The 17,039-nt window shown below is 29.8% G+C and overlaps 1 long non-coding RNA gene across 1 annotated transcript; it reads right to left on the bottom strand.

Moving 5' to 3' along the window:
- Positions 1-10,927: 10,927 nt before the first annotated feature.
- On the bottom strand, positions 10,928-16,322 carry LOC135922821 (uncharacterized). The gene is made up of 4 exons (XR_010571040.1): positions 16,312-16,322; positions 14,817-14,948; positions 13,052-13,164; positions 10,928-10,962 (listed from the first exon to the last, which is right to left on the bottom strand). It is a non-coding gene; the product is annotated as an uncharacterized LOC135922821 (long non-coding RNA).
- Between the last annotated feature and the right edge of the window lie 717 nt (positions 16,323-17,039).

Below are 17,039 nucleotides of genomic sequence, written 5' to 3'. Positions count from 1 at the left end.
CAAATATTTCACACTGAGTTATTATTATTTAAGATAAATAAGATTTTTCTTCACATATTTTTACACTTATCAAAAATCTGTTATTGATATTACTTCGAGACAATATCACATTTAACTATATAAAATTAAAAACATTTTTTTTTTATTATTCCTTTCACAAAATTGATACATGATCCAATCACTAATCAATGATACAAAAAATTACTTTGATAAAATTAAAATAATTTTTTTATCCTTTAATTTTTATGCTGTAATGTCACCACACATTTTCGATATCTTTATACACATCATTATTATTAACAACAGGCTTGATTCCTTCCTTCAATAAATTAGATATTTCTTCTTTTTTTTTTGGAAGTTCATTTCTGATGCTATCCAAAATAGTGTTGTTAAACGGAACTCAACATTTCACCCAGATATAAATTAAGTAAGCCTGAAGATTTTGCTAACAGAAGATGCAGGGATCAAGACATATAATATCGAAATCCCGAGGCCTAGGCAATATTATTCTGACTAAAATATTGTGTTCGGTTAACAACACTCATCCGCAAATTAATTTTCTTTCAGTATAATCTTTAGCCAATACGCTATCAGTAATAAAAAAAATCCGAATAAATATTAAGCAAATTTTAGTAATCCAATCCTACCCTATAATTATTCAAAACTTACGGTAGTGTCATTGAAAGCAGCATCCCATTGAGTTTTTCCCAAAACTTCAATTTCAGAACCGTCAAACTGTTTTAAACACACATATTTTCTTTTATAATAATTCCATTTGGCCAATATTTATAAAAAAATTTTCGAGTAGACATTATTGAAATGCTCGCTCCAGTGTCGAACAACATATCGATCTACCTACGGTCAATTCTTAATTTAACCTTAAGACACTGACATAATTCTATTATCCTTTCGGTCATTAAAATTTACATGTTTTAATAGCCTGATTACTATTTATTCTATCTGAAATATCAATTTTCATTAGAATCTAAATTTTGGCATAAATCAACGGAATTTAGAGGCTTTTTTTAAACTAATATTGCTATATTTTTTAATAACTAGGATATTTTTCCCACCTGAAATTATTAACATCCTTTTTATTTTGAAAAATTTTTAATACCCATATATGATATTTTTCCCATTTAAAATCATTAGGAATTGCCTTTATTTGGATTATAATGAGAACTAACTGTTCTTATTTTATCATTAGGATAGAAAAAAAATTTCTATCAAAATCATTCATTTTATTATGATAATCATATCTCATTTTACCATTGTTATATACTTTCTTAAATTTATGATTTTCGCCATATTTTAACTGTTATATGATTACATTTACCATCATTTAGTCAGTGTAAATCATAATTTATAGCCATATATCCCATTTTTTCACACTTAAATCATAAACGAGACCCATCCTGATTTGATTGTGATGCGTCAAATTTATTTATATTGAAGCCCGAAATTTTGCTCACCTTGAAATTTTCTTAATACAGATTTTCGTAATGGGAAACCCCTTCGAAAATTCTGTTCTTCTATAATACACGTTTCGGTTTTAGGGCCCTTGTAACCTCACCTATTACACACCATTTCAACAACAGTCTTATCCTTTGGAATAATATTTTCCCATTTGAACCAATTTTAAAACCTTATTGATTTTTATCACATTGAATACTCATATTCATCAGTTTAGAAAGATATATCACTATATATATACACCAGAAACCTGCAGAGGTACCATTTGCATGGCCCGGCCCGGCCCGGTTTTAAATTTTTTAGGCCCGGCCCGGATATTTTTAAAAAAAATTTTTACGGCCCGGCCCGGATTTAAAAAATTTTAGGCCCGGTCCGGATATTTTTTTAAAAAAAAATTTCAGGCCCGGCTAGGAATTTTTTAAAATTATATTCGACCTGGTATATACAAAAATTCACCTATGAGGTATTTTACCATATTTTTCAGCGAGTATTATCGCTTATTATTTAAAAAATACATGTAAAAAGCTAATATTTTGAGAATATTATATTGAATTTATAAAAATTATAAAACTGTTATTTATAAAAATGGATATTTGAGTATATACTATATTTTATATTACATTTATAAAAATAAAACTAATATTCATAAAAATGGTAATAATATTTGTCATATACTATATTTTATATTACATTTAAAAAAAATAAAACTAATATTTAATTTATAAAAATGGAAAATATTTTGAGAATATAATAATTGTATTTAATTTACTATTTAATTTATAAAATAAAAATAAATCGCTATTTAAAAAAATGCATGTATAATAAATAGTATTTTGAAAATATAATCTAATTGCACAATATTAATATAATTTATTTTATAATATAAATTTTTACAAAAGAAGATAATTGTATTATATAATATTGTAAAAAAAAATAATGAAAAATGTTGGATTAAAAACTTTCATGACTCAAGGTAAATATAATAAATGCAATAAATATTTGACAGTTTGCAAAGTAAAAAACCAGCATGATTGACGAAACCCTATACTCAAGAAAGATATTTTAAATTCACAAATTATCATGAAGAAAGAGAAGCATATCTACCTTTTCAGGTTGAAGATTACTTCTTCTTTCTTCAAGAATTCTACCAGTAGTGGAAAAATTCTGCTCACAGCTTGCACTTAAAGCAGGAATTGCCAATTTTGCTAAAATTGGAAATTCGCTTTGATGAGCCGCCCACCACTCTAACAAATTATCCACCTTAAATGTTTTATCTATTATTTATGTAATTATAATATTCATCATCTGGTATTGACATATTACCAGAATTACCATCTCCCCATTTGTCATAAAACTATTCAGTTTGTTTAACAACAGTCGTAATTTGACTGGTCGATGGTATTTCATTTACTTCCTGAGCCTCTTGTAATTTAATATAATCTTTTATATAGTTTTTCGTCATTTTGCGATCTGTCCCTGACTACATACGTAATTGCTTGAATTTGGGACAGAGAAAAAGAGAAATAAAATGATACTTGTGTAAAACAAATTTTTCAATTAAAAAATGCTTTATATTAAGTAAAATCAATTACAAACTTTAAGAAGTGATAATCCTTTATTTGATTGTTTTGGTAAAATATATTCTAAAAATTTAGATATGAATTATAAAAAAATATATTAATAATACTTGAATATTGGGCTTATTTAAGATATTCCTTTATTTGATTGTTTTGGTAAAATATGTTGTAAAAATTTAGATATGAATTATAAAAAAATATATTAATACTTTGAATAAATTTGCAGGAAATTAAAATATAATAAATGAAGCCATAAAATATAAAATAACAAATAATACTTCATTAAATTTGTCTGCTAAAAAATTTAACATACCTTATACAACGTTGAGAAGGAGATGTAAAATTGGTATTAAAAGTTCAGATCATCATAAACAAATATTTACAAATGAAGAAGAATCTAGATTGTGTGACTACATATTAGAAGCAAGTAGGTCATTTATGGGATTAACGCCTAAACAAGTAATTAAATTATATTGTTTGTATTATATTGTATTTCATAATTTTAATAACTCAATTTAAATATCAATATTAATTTAGTAACTGTAATAAAAATGCTCAATTGAAATTATATTGTATTTCATAATTTTAATAATGCTCAATTTAAATATCAATATTAATTTGGTAACTGTAATAAAAATGCTCAATTGAAATTATATTGTATTTCATAATTTTAATAATGCTCAATCTCTCTCCCTAAATCCTACCTTCAGCCTCATCGTGGCGGGGGAGTGGCAACGTCTTTTGGCGGCAAATGGAGGTCTAAAAGGTTCCCTGTGATCTGGGTCTAGAATAGGATCACCGTCTCCTCGACGGGGTGTAAAAACCACTTAAAGAGGTTGATGTCAGGAAGGGCATCCGATTGTAAAAACCATGCTACAAAAATTTCCCTATGGTTACAACAAAGCATGGGCGGGGTACAGCCCAAAGTACCCCGTGGGCCTCCTCATCCGCCTACGACAAAAAGAAGGATGGGAAACCTGGTGGAACCACTATTCATGAAAATGAAACCTATGACGGCCATAAACGACCTAATAAAAAGTGGAGAAACCAGTTTACGGGTGATCGAGTTAGGGTCGCGACATGGAATGTTGGGAGTATGACGGGAAGAGCGGGAGAAGTCGTCGATGTATTGCACAGAAGACATATAGATGTGTGCTGCATACAGGAGACTAGATGGAAAGGAAATGGGACCAGAATGATTGGCAAGACTAGCGAAAAGTATAAATTCTTTTGGCAAGGAGGTAATGATGGTAAGGCTGGAGTTGGGGTATTGGTTGCGGAGAAATTGGTAGACAAAGTAGTCGAAGTGAGAAGGCTAGACAACCAGATAATGGTTATCAAGATGATTATTGGTAGAAAGCTATATAATATGATCTCGGCATATGTTCCTCAGGTTGGAAGAAGTGAAGAAGAGAAAGATGTATTTTGGGACAGTCTATTGGGGGTGACATCGAGACTGGCAAATGAAGAGGGGATTATCCTGGCTGGCGATCTGAATGGACATGTGGGAGCGAGTAGTGAGGGTTATGAAGGAGTACATGGAGGGTTCAGTTACGGCATGAGAAATTTGGAAGGAGAGAGGATTTTAGAATTTAGTGATGCTATGGATATGATTGTTTGTAATACAATGTTTAAGAAAGAATCAGAGAAGCTGGTGACTTATAAGTCGGGTAGTACCAAAAGTGTTGTGGATTACTTATTATTAAGGAGATGTGATCGATGTATAATAAAAAATGTGAAAGTGATACCGGGAGAGGAATGTATAAATCAGCATCGACTAGTTGTAGGAGATCTCACTCTTAAAGGTGCCAGGGTCACTAAAAGAAAGTTTGTCCCAAGGCTGAAGGTTTGGAAATTGAAGGAGGAGAATGCTAGACGTCAATTCAATATGGCATTGGCGTTTAGGGAGGCGGAGGTGGCACAAGCATCTGGGGTGAATGACAATTGGGAAGCCATGAAGAAAGCTTGGGTAATGACAACTGAGGAGGTATGTGGATGGACAAAAGGGCCGCCTAGACATAAGGAGACTTGGTGGTGGAGCCCAGAGGTAGCGAAAGCCGTGGATGAGAAACGGAGGTGTTTCAAAGTATGGTATAATAGCAAAGAAAATAGTGATAATGATATTTACAAGATGGCTAAAAGAAATGCTAAGAAATTAATAGCGAAGGCTCAAGAAGAAAAAAGACACGAGTTTGCTAAAGAAATGAAATGCGCTGATGGAATTGGAAATATGGTTAGAATGGCAAAACAGATGTCAAAAAAGAGGCAGGATGTGATAGGTGTAAAATGTTTGAAAAATATGGAAGGAAAAATGACGATTGATAGTAGTGGTATTAAGAACACCTGGAAGATTTACATGAAAGGACTTTTGAATGAAGAAAATGAATGGAATAAAAATATTAGTTGTGCAAAGGTAGAAGGTCCAGGGTGTAAATTTGGCAAGGACGAGATAAGGAGAGCAGTGAAAAAGATGAAGAAAGGGAAGGCATCGGGTTTAACGATGGTGGTATCAGAGATGTTTAAAGGTTCTGATGATTTAGGGATTGAATGGTTAATGAATTTAGCAAATCAGATTGTCACAGAAGGTACTATTCCCGAGGACTGGCGAAGAAGTATAATTATCCCAGTATACAAGGGGAAAGGTGATCCTTTAGATTGTGGGTCTTACAGAGCTATTAAACTCTTGGAACATGCAATGAAAGTATTTGAGAGAGTGTTAGAAAAGCGGATAAGGGAACAAATCAAAATTGATGAAATGCAATTTGGTTTTACATCGGGAAAAGGCACGACAGATGCAATTTTTGTGGTGAGACAAATTCAGGAGAAGTATCTTGCGAAGGAAAAGAAACTCTATTATGCGTTTGTTGATTTGGAGAAAGCATTTGATAGGGTGCCGCGTGAGATTACAAGATGGGCCTTGAGAAAATCCGGTGTGGAGGAATGGTTAGTTACCGCAGTGATGGCAATGTATGTTGGAGCACAAACAGCAGTACGGACGGATTATGGTGATAGTGACAGCTTTGAGGTGAAGGTAGGACTTCATCAAGGATCCGTGCTGAGTCCATTATTATTTATCTTAGTAATGGATGTGGTGGCTAGAGAAATGCGTGAAGGACTTCCCTGGGAGATATTATATGCAGATGACCTTGTATTAATGGCAAACAGTGAGGGAGAATTGAGGGATAAAGTTAGTAAATGGAAGATGACTATGGAAGCAAAGGGCCTGAAAATGAATGCATCAAAAACAAAGGTGATGATTGGTGGGGAAAATCTAAAGATAGAAGAATCAGGTAAGTGGCCTTGTGGTGTATGTGGGAAAGGAGTTGCTAGAAATTCTATCCAATGCACCAGATGCCAGAAATGGGTACATAAAAGATGTAGTGGGAAAAAAGGCAGTTTGATGTTAGAAAGAATGACCTTTATTTGTAAAACATGCATGAAAGGGATACATAATAATGATAACCTAAAAAATGGTGGTCTGGATATTGGCAATGGGTTAACCCTAGAAAAAGTGGATAAGTTTTGTTATTTAGGTGATATGCTAAACGCAGATGGTGGTGTAGATTCTGCTGTTGTTGCAAGGATCAGACAAGCTTGGAAGAAGTTCAGAGAGATGTCGTCTATTCTTACAAATAAAAAAGTTTCTCTGAAGTTAAAGGGGAAAGTTTACGTAAGCTGCGTGAGGAGTTGTTTAGTTTATGGCGGTGAAACATGGGCAATGAAAGCAATTCACGAAGCCAAATTAGAAAGAACAGAGATGAGGATGGTTAGATGGATGTGTGGGGTATCTCTGAGAGAGAGAAAACTAGCAAGGAATTGCGAGCAAGATTAGGTATAGAAATGATTGGTATGGTAATGCGACGAAATAGACTAAGATGGTTTGGGCATGTGGAACGTATGACAAGAGATGACTGGGTAAAGAGATGCACAATGATGGAAGTAGGAGGATCAAGACCTAGAGGAAGACCCAAGATGACGTGGACAAATGTGATAGCGGCGGATATGAGAAGCTTGAATCTTACAAGTATTGATGCTCAGGACCGTCAAAAATGGAAAAGAAAAATCAGAGGGAAAACTGGCCTACCCGGGTAAACCTGGAAATCGCCATAAAACGGAGAAGAAGAATAATGCTCAATCTAAATATCAATATTAATTTGGTAACTTTAATAAAAATGCTCAATTGAAATTATATTGTATTTCATAATTTTAATAATGCTCAATCTAAAAATCATGTGGGGCAACAATTTCAGATTTATGATATTCCAGGAGTGTTAAAAAATGAAATACCAAGGGCAGTGACATCAAATAATATATTAAATGGATTCTTAGCATGTGGCATATTTCCTTTAAACCCAAATATATTTACAGAACAAGATTATATCTGCTGTAATAATTCAAATGCTAACTCAAATATTGAATTTGAAAATAATGATGAAAATATTACAGTGACTCAAAATCTTACAGTGACTCAAAATAATGATAGTGATTTATCTATATTATTGAACGAAAATGTTCCAGATGATATTGATGAACCTTATCATGATATGTTACCATCATGCTCAAAAAATTATAATAAAGTATTCAATCCTTCATCTATAATACCTATTCCAAAATTATTCAATATTTCATCGGATAAAATATCTAAAAAAAAGAATTCAGAAATATTAACATCTACACCTTATAAAAAAAAATTATTAATTCAGAGAAAAAAAAAGATATCAAAAAATAATTATTTATGTGTTATTTGTAATAAAAACTATAAAAATAGTCGCGAGGGCGATGAATGGCTAAAATGTACAATGTGCCTTGAATGGGCACATTCTAAATGTGCTAATTATGATAATTATTTTACATGTCCTTATTGTATCGATTAGTTTTTAAATAAAAATCATAAATAAATCTTAAATTTGTAATATTTGTTAAATAAAACAATAAATATGTGTCAAATATTATTTTAACCACTTTACCCTAGTGCTTATCCATTTTACCCTGTACCCAGGGTAAAATGGCGAAAATGAGTAGTTTTACATAACTAATCATAGCTCCTAAAATATCATAGGTAGAGGGCTACACTTTTTTTTATCTTGTAGAAGAGAGATGGGGCTACACATTGATCTATAATTTGTTGTGTTTGACTCTTGTTTAAAATTTTTATGGTAAATATGCAAAATGCCTATCGTTTTACCCCGGTCTCCCCTAATTATTTTTTATATAACATTTAAATTAATTAGCGAACGCGTTTAAATTTTGGAAGCACTATTAGCAGAATTGGATTTTGAGTTCTTCTCGAAAAAAATCTCTCATAAAATAAATATATATTTACTTTAAAAGCCTCTAATAAATTGAGCCCGAAAAGTCTTCTATAAAAAAAATAAATTGGCATTAGTGTAACGTAAAAGGGTTATGAGAACCTTACGTAAAATTAGAGAAACCGCTAACAGAGTTAAACCCTTCTCGGTAGGCAGAGTTACAGTGTCAATTTCTATATGTATTTTCTCATCTGTTTTGTCATATAATAAAATTTGCATTTATGTTATTTTGATCTTGTCGCGATTTCAATCAGGAAAAAAAAATTTTTATTCTTGTAAATCACAAAGGATTTAATTATTAAAAAAAAAATTTATTGGTTTTTTTTTAGAAAATTTTAAGTTAAATTTGATCAAAAATGTTTTATTTTGATATAAATTTCAAACTTTGATTATTAGGAATGCGTCTATAAGATAGGTTGAAAAGAAAGTGGATATTTTGTAAAGAACTATGCATATTTTATTACGATGAAAAACTCTAATTAATTACCAATTACATTTTGGGACACTGTCATCTTTTCTTACAAACCACTGCTAATCCTGTGTTCGCCTTAAACGTGTTCTATAACACTTATTTTGCAAAGTTGTAAGATTAAGACAATGGCTTATAAACTTTTTATGACAATCATCTGACAATAATGACTTATATCGGGTGACTTTGAAAAAAATTCCGGTAGTTTGTCGAATGCTTTAAAGAAGCGATATTCAAATATACCTTCACAAGTTTCAGGAAATTATACTGAATACTATTTGATCGCGGAGTGCGCACATTCATAGTTTTATCCTTTATCGATCATTTTTTTTAAAAAAAATTAGATTTAATATAGACGATTTAAATTTATCTTATACTGAATCAATTGTCGCCGCTATCATCAGAGTCTAAGGTAAAGATTAAAGGTCATTCATTATGTTTTTCCCATATGATGAAATTTAACAATCATTAAATATAAAAAAATATTGAATAATTGTAATAACCCCATTTCATGAAAAAAAAATGTAATTATGGATTTATAACTGCCAATTCTGAATTACATGCCTAAAAAAAATGTAATTATAATTACTAACTTCTTTTTATTAAAGTAAAATTAATCTCAGCTACTAATTACAAAAAAAAGGAGTTGCGGAATTGTAATTATGTAATTAATTAAATTACTCCTAAAATATATTTTTAAACTTACCCTCCCCCCCTTTCTCCCTCGATATTGAATTCCAGCGTCGTGCTTGGTAGAAAAAATCGGCGTTTTAAATTTTGAAGTCCAATAAGATTATCAGGAAAAAAATCAAGATTTTTGGAAAACGAAAGCTATACCCTAAATATTTATTAAATTCAAAAGTGGGCGCCAAGTATTTTTTTTAAATTGTGCCCCCCCCCCCCTATCATATTTTTGGCGATCTTAACAAATATATAATTTTTACTTTTCAAAATATCATCATCATTGAAATATTTATTTTAATAGGTTTATTACTATATTGTATTTTTTACTCATTTTGCGTCAACAAAAAATTCCAAAAAAGTTTTAAAAATAACGATCATGACAATTGTCACTTTTCTTTTCTATGGTATATCCTCACTGACATCTTAATTTAACATGTTTTTATATATATATTTTTACCCATTTGCGTCAAAAAAAAATTCAAAAAAGTTTTAACGATTATGACAATCGTCACTTTTCAATGATTCATCCCGAAATATTAATTTAACATGTTTTCATACATATTTTTACCCATTTGCGTCGAAAAAAATTCAAAGCGGTTTTAACAATTGTTACTTTTTTTATATGGTATATTTTAATTGATATCTTAATTTAACATGTTTATAATTTTTACCCATTTGCGTCAAAAAAAATTCTAAAAAGTTTTAAAAATAACGATCATGACAATTTTCACTTTTCTATTCTATGGTATATCCTCACTTATATCTTAATTTAACATGTTTACAATATATATTATATTTATACCCATTTGCGTCAAAAAATTTTTTTTTAAGTTTTAACGATTATGGCAATTGTCACCTTTCTATGATACATCCCGAAATCTTAATTTAACATGCTTACATAAAATATATAAATTAGATATAAATAACCCATTTACTTCCAAAAAAATTATTAAAAATAATAATTTATTAAATTTTAATATAACATTTTTAAGACTAAAATCTTTGAAAATCATTGATCAAAAATATTTTCAAATAAAAACATGGTCAACTCAATTTATTTTTTTTTAAAAAAAAACAGATCTGATTAATTTTCAAAGAAGACATTTTGTACAACTCTATAAGTTAGTTAGGTGAGTAAAATCGTATCAGGACCGATTTTTAGGCAAACACTTGCTGCACACATTGTATTACATCCTACTGATTTTCCAGGGTAAAATATATTCGAAGAGAGAGAAATAGATAAAACAATAAATTAATATCTAAATTATAAATATTTGCATCATCATATTTATGTTATACATATTATAACATATTTATTTATTAACATATAAGTATTCTTCGTGATACATATATATATATATCGTAATATAATGATTCGAATAATCGATTTAAATTGGATTTTTAAATACGTCAATCCTGGATGAATGCTGAGATATCGAATTCCAAATCCCTTTTAAAAAAAATGAAAATTATATTTAAAATGATGCTTTTTTTTAAACCAAATAGTCTTAAAAAATGACTTATCAATATATAACTAATTTTGAAAAATTTTCAATTTTAGATATATTTATCCTAAAAGTGGATAATTACTAATCAGAGAAAGAAAAGGAATTATTATAAAGAGATTAGAAAATTGTTAAGTAAGTAAATTGGGTTGGAGTCATTAATATATTCTATCTACGAGTTCAGTAATTATTGTGGTGTAATAACATCCTTGTATGTTGGTCATATGCTCTGGAGAAAGGAGCTTAAATTAAGATTGATTATTGTTACTATTTATTAGCTAACAATTAAATTTTAAAGGTGGATATGATCCAAAAAATGGACTCCAACTCCCCAAAGAATCTCAAAAATGGCAAATGATGAGAAAATTTCTCCTCCAAATATTAAAGTTAAGAGTAGACCAGTGCACCGAAGTCACAATCGGCGGTTGCGGTTTTTAAAAAATTTTCATTGGCGTGCATAATTAACCGCAGCCTCGACGGCGTTGGCGTTGTTACATATTTTTTTTAAAAAAATGAATTTTATTTGGGGAGCATTAGTTCCAAGATTGTTAACTATCGTTTGGTTTTTTTAAAATCATTTCCTGTCGCACTCGGCAAATAAATTTATAAATATTTATCTCATTTACCGAAATAGACTAAGGAAATATTACTTAGGGTCACGCATAACAGTATAATATTCTATCGACTTCATTGAAACAAATTTTGCATATAAATTTGGTACAAACACAAAATATAAAGTAAGAAATATATATATAAATTAGAAATCAAATATAGTAAAATTTGATTGCCATGTGTAAATATTATTTTGTAGAGACTGGTGGTGTCCAATGACGCATAATATCATTTCCGCTTTCCGCTAGGTGTACCGATTTTCGGTATATAAAGTACTTTCTTGGATGCTAAATTAGCAACAAGCCTAGGAAGTTCCAGTCGTTTTTTTTGCCGAAAGGTTAGTGCTGTTTTGGGCAGAGTAGAATGTGACATTCTTGCTCTAGATTACTATATTATAGTCGTTGCTTAGAAATATATATTTTTGCCATTTAAACCATATACGAATTGGATGTCTGCCCATTATCTTCACCTTGAATCTCATTTCCTCTATTTCTGTGATGCTTTGTAAGTTTTAAATGTTAAAAATTACAATGATGTCCTAAAATCCGATTTTTTTAGATCTTGAATTAAAAATGTGCAAAATATTTTAAATAAATCGTTTATTAAATAAAAATATTAAATTAAAAAATTTTTATATATAAATTAAATTACTCGCAGTTCGGTAATTGAAAACCCCATGGTCAAGCTTTTATTTTTGCTTACCTTTTAGGCAAATGATATCTGAGCTACCAGATTCATAGAGTTATTTCTATTAATTAAAAAATAGTAAAACCTAAAATAAATTGTTGATCCCTTTTGGGAGCAAAAAAAAATCTACAGATTCTCCGAATGGATTAAAGTAAAAGGGAATAATTTTCATCCACTAGATCCTATTCGTTATTGAAAAATTTTAAAGATCATTTCCGTTTTATTCGGTATACACCACGGATACTTTTTAGCATAATTAATATGCTATGCCAATGAGGGTCGCATTTTGATTATAAGGTTTTGATATTAATTCAATTTTGGTGCAATTGAGATAGGTGATATGGTATACCAATACATTTCATATTTTTCATTAATTTTAATATCCAGTAAGATTTAAAAAATAATAATATTTTAAATATACATATATAAATATAATTAAAGAATATTTTTATAAAAAATTTTACACGCCATGTTACCGCCATAAAAAAAATCGGCAGTGAGCTTGGCGGTGCGGCTTATTTTAATCGACGGCTTTTCCCGCTTTGAAAAAATGGCCGGTGGCACAGGTCTAGTTAAGAAAGACTAGTAAGAGGGTAATGTTGGATATAAGAATATTATTGTAGCAAAAACTGAGAAGATACAAAAATGTTTTGTTAAAAGTATCTAAGATACATTTAAAAAATATCTTTTAACAACTCCGACAACAAATTAAATGTGAGTAAATTTGATTAAAACTTAGCGATAAGCTTGACGAGGTCGAGGCTCAAAGAACATCTGTACTTTTGGCCTTCTACGACTCCGATGTTTTTAGAGGGTATCAAAAAGGTCTTAGATACTAATGTAGCCACCTAGTCAATAAATAAAATATAGAATGTAACAATATTTTCCTTGTGGATATGGGAGACGTAAATAAGTAGGAAAAAAGAGGGAGCTATATTTAATTAAACCTTTTTAGCTCTCATAAAATTTTTTATTTTAATATTTAGATCTTCAAAATGTGTATATTCCATAAATAAATTTAAGGGTAAATAACCAATGACATATAATAATACCTAGACTGACGATGCATTTATTAGTACATCAATGAAAAAACAGCTGGGGATGCCATTTTAATTACCCGTATCATTATTTAAAAATCTTAAACGAGAGGCCATTTTATTCATATGTCTGAACGCAAACTTTATCAAAGAATTGCCTGATTGTCGAGATAATAAGGAAGCAAGTTATAAATGTAAGAGTAGTTCTTAACATGAGAATAATTACTGTATGAGTTACCAAAATGGCGGGCACAGCTGATTTGCATTCCACGACGCTTTCAAATGCATTATCAACTCTAGGTATTATCATATGTCTTCTTAATAACTTAATAAATGTTTAAAATAGCAAAGCTTAAATTATATAAAAATTTTGACTACCATATGACAGTCTTAAAATGGAGAGCTACATCTAACCCATCTTTTTAATTATATATTTTTCACTTCCTTTTTACCATTTTTATGGGGAGGATCTAAATCGCGAACATAAAAATCAATTTTTTTTAATGGCAATATTTTTGAAAAATAATTTGATGTTAGGGAACTTACACCTATATTTTTAATGAAGTTATTATTTTTTTTAAAAAAAAAGAAAAGCGATGTCCCAAAATAGATTCCGAGATTAAGAAGATCAACAAAATTTTCCCCCATATTTGTTTTAACAACTTAATTTAAATATAAGTATAAAGGCTGTGTCAGAAGGTCGGCTTAATCAAGTATGTAAACCCTCCTGGGTTTGGGTTCAGCGAAATATCGAGGGTTCGGGTTCTCATCACTGGGCTTAATTTGGATACAATAAAGCTTTTGAACGATAACACCCTATTTTGATTTGTTTTAAGTATTTGGTGGCATAGTTATTCTTAGTTATTCTATTCTCGTTTTTTTTTCTTCTTTCTTTTTTGTTTTTTTTTTCGTTTTTTTAAAAAAAAAAATCTTTTCTTTTGCTTATTTGGCCATTTAGCCGATACTGAATAACCGGCTATTTAGTATTAAGCCGAACTAAGATATGGCCCTAATTGCTTTAAGAAATATTTCGGCTATAAGAAATATTTCCAATTTTTTTTAGTGATTTCGAAGTGAGAACCACTGAAAGAAAGAAAGAAAGAAAGAAAGAAAGAAAGAAAGAAAGAAAGAAAGAAAGAAAGAAAGAAAGAAAGAAAGAAAGAAAGAAAGAAAGAAAGAAAGAAAGAAAGAAAGAAAGAAAGAAAGAAAGAAAGAAAGAAAGAAAGAAAGAAAGAAAGAAAGAAAGAAAAGAAAAAGAAAACAAAGAAAAGAAAGAAAGAAAAGAAAGAAAGAAAAGAAAGAAAAGTAAGAAAAGATAAGAAGGAAAGAAAAGATAAGAAGAGAAAATAAGGAAAGAAAAGAAAAGAAGGAAGAAAGAAAAAAGACACATAATCTTCCCAGGTATTTCATATCTCAATAGGATATAAATGATATTATATATATTAATTTATAAAGTAATATACCGAGATTTGAAAATCGATTGAAAAGCAGAAATTGGTGTTGACCCAACCCTCCGTAATAGATCTGAATATCGACATCAATCTGTGAAGGGAAAAGTTCTTGGGAATTCGTAGGTGACAATTACTGCTTTGATTCTTTGATTTATTTATATATTTAAAAAAAAAAAAAGAAGAATAATGTAATATTGATTGCGGATAGCGGATAGTGTTGTTAAAAAACCCGATTCGATCGATTTAAAGAAAGGGCCCGCTTAAGATCATGACCAAAATAACATTTATGTAAGCCAAAAGATTTCGCACATATCACCAAATCTCTATGCTTACATATTATTTTAGCTGAAATCTTAATCCGGCCCGGACTTTTAAATTATCTGGCGGGACCGGACAACGTATTGCTAAAAAATATTTTTGAGGGTCATGTCAAAAATTTCGAAAAAAATTTCCATGAGCCGATTCGTGTCAAGCGGACATTTAATAATTATTTTGTTTAAAATAAATCGAATATGAATTTTTTTTTCAAAAAAATTTTTTTGTAGCTTTTGCGACAATGAAACAAAATTTCTCAATATATCAAGATGAGGTTTAGTTTGATGAAAATTATTTTTTTCAAAATATCTAACCCTTTTCCAACATTTTACGATATTATGACTTCTAAGGCTATTGTGCCGATATCAAATATCGGATAGTGTCGATATTAAATATCGGATAGTGTCGATATTAAATATCGGATTAAATTACCTAACTTTAACCATCTCTATTGCGGTTTAGTCAAGTTTTTACCCTAAAAAATTATATTTAAGCTTGTAAGTTGACTCTCAACTTGAAGATCGATTCGAATATTTTTGTACAAATACATAGTTACAGCTGTTTTATAGTTGACTAAATTTAGGTAGTTTAACGACACTAATTTTTTTTTAATTTTTGATTAAAACAAATTATTTTTTATTTATTTTAATATTTTAACACTTTGACATTCTTTCTCATTTATTTCTTATGGTCTTCCCTAGGGTAAACACGATGCAGGCCAAGCTACAAAAACTTTTGAGAGCTCCTAAAATAATCACGTAATGTGTTTATAACTCTAACTACGTAAATGTTCTATCTACATCAAAAAAAATCGATTCACATATCCACTAAAAAAAATATATAGACCCCGTTTTCGTTTGTTACACCATTATCGGTCTTACTGCATAGGATAGGTTCTAAATCGATTTTAAAAAAATTGAGAAATATGAATATTTCCTCCATTTTTTAAAGTGATTTTAACTCAATTTAAATAAAAGTGTTTACTACTTTCAAATTTACTTTTTGAAAAATTTTTCTAGGGGAGATAAATAAGCGACATTCCCCATTTTTTAGTGATTAAGACCGGGAACCATCATTTACCCTTTAAATTATTACACGTTTTTAAATGGCGTAATGGGTTACATATATTATTCAAAATATCAAACAATACAAAAAATCTGTCAATCAAAAAATAAAAAAACCGGTTACGAACTTTTTTCCTGGTGGTTATTCTTTTTCTATTCTTTTCCTGTATATATATGAAGAAAATATATAGATTATATATATACATATTATATTATATCCAGATAATAAATAGTGTATACCGGTTGAAACACTCCACTAGTAAAACACAAAATATTTGTCATTATAATTTAGTGACTCCAAATTGTTCGGCCCAATTTTGACGAAGATGATATTAAGATATTTTTTTAAAAAATAACTATATAATAACACCTAGACTGACGATTCATTCATTTAAAAGTGTAGATCAATGAAAACAGCTGGGGCCACCATTTTGAGTACCTATTATCATTATTAAAAATTTTAAACGAGAGGGGCCTATTTATTCCTCTGTCTGAAGAAGCAAACTTCATCAAAGAATTTGCCTGATCATCGAGATAATAAGGAAGCCAGTTATCAATTTTAATAGTAGTTTACGGGTTACCAAAATGGAGGCTCCAGCTGATTTGCATTCTACGACGCTTTCAAATGCATTATTACGAATGCATCGTCGGTCTAAGTATTATTATATGTCATAGGGTGGGACCCGACTGGAGGCTGACTAAATCATATTTTATATAAATAAATGAACATCTGACTTAAATAAACGGTAAATTCCGACCCAAATTTAAATCTGATATATCTCAGAAATAAACGATCTTATTTATCAATAGTTAGTGTAGTGATTAGCTATCCGAACACCGGGGATTAACAGATAAA

This window comes from Gordionus sp. m RMFG-2023, chromosome 1 (genome assembly GCF_954871325.1).
Source record: "Gordionus sp. m RMFG-2023 chromosome 1, tfGorSpeb1-WG-v2, whole genome shotgun sequence".
Classification (NCBI taxonomy): domain Eukaryota; kingdom Metazoa; phylum Nematomorpha; class Gordioida; order Chordodea; family Parachordodidae; genus Gordionus; species Gordionus sp. m RMFG-2023.
The sequence above is the reverse complement of the archived record's forward strand: the minus strand, read 5'-3'. Positions and strand labels throughout refer to the sequence as shown.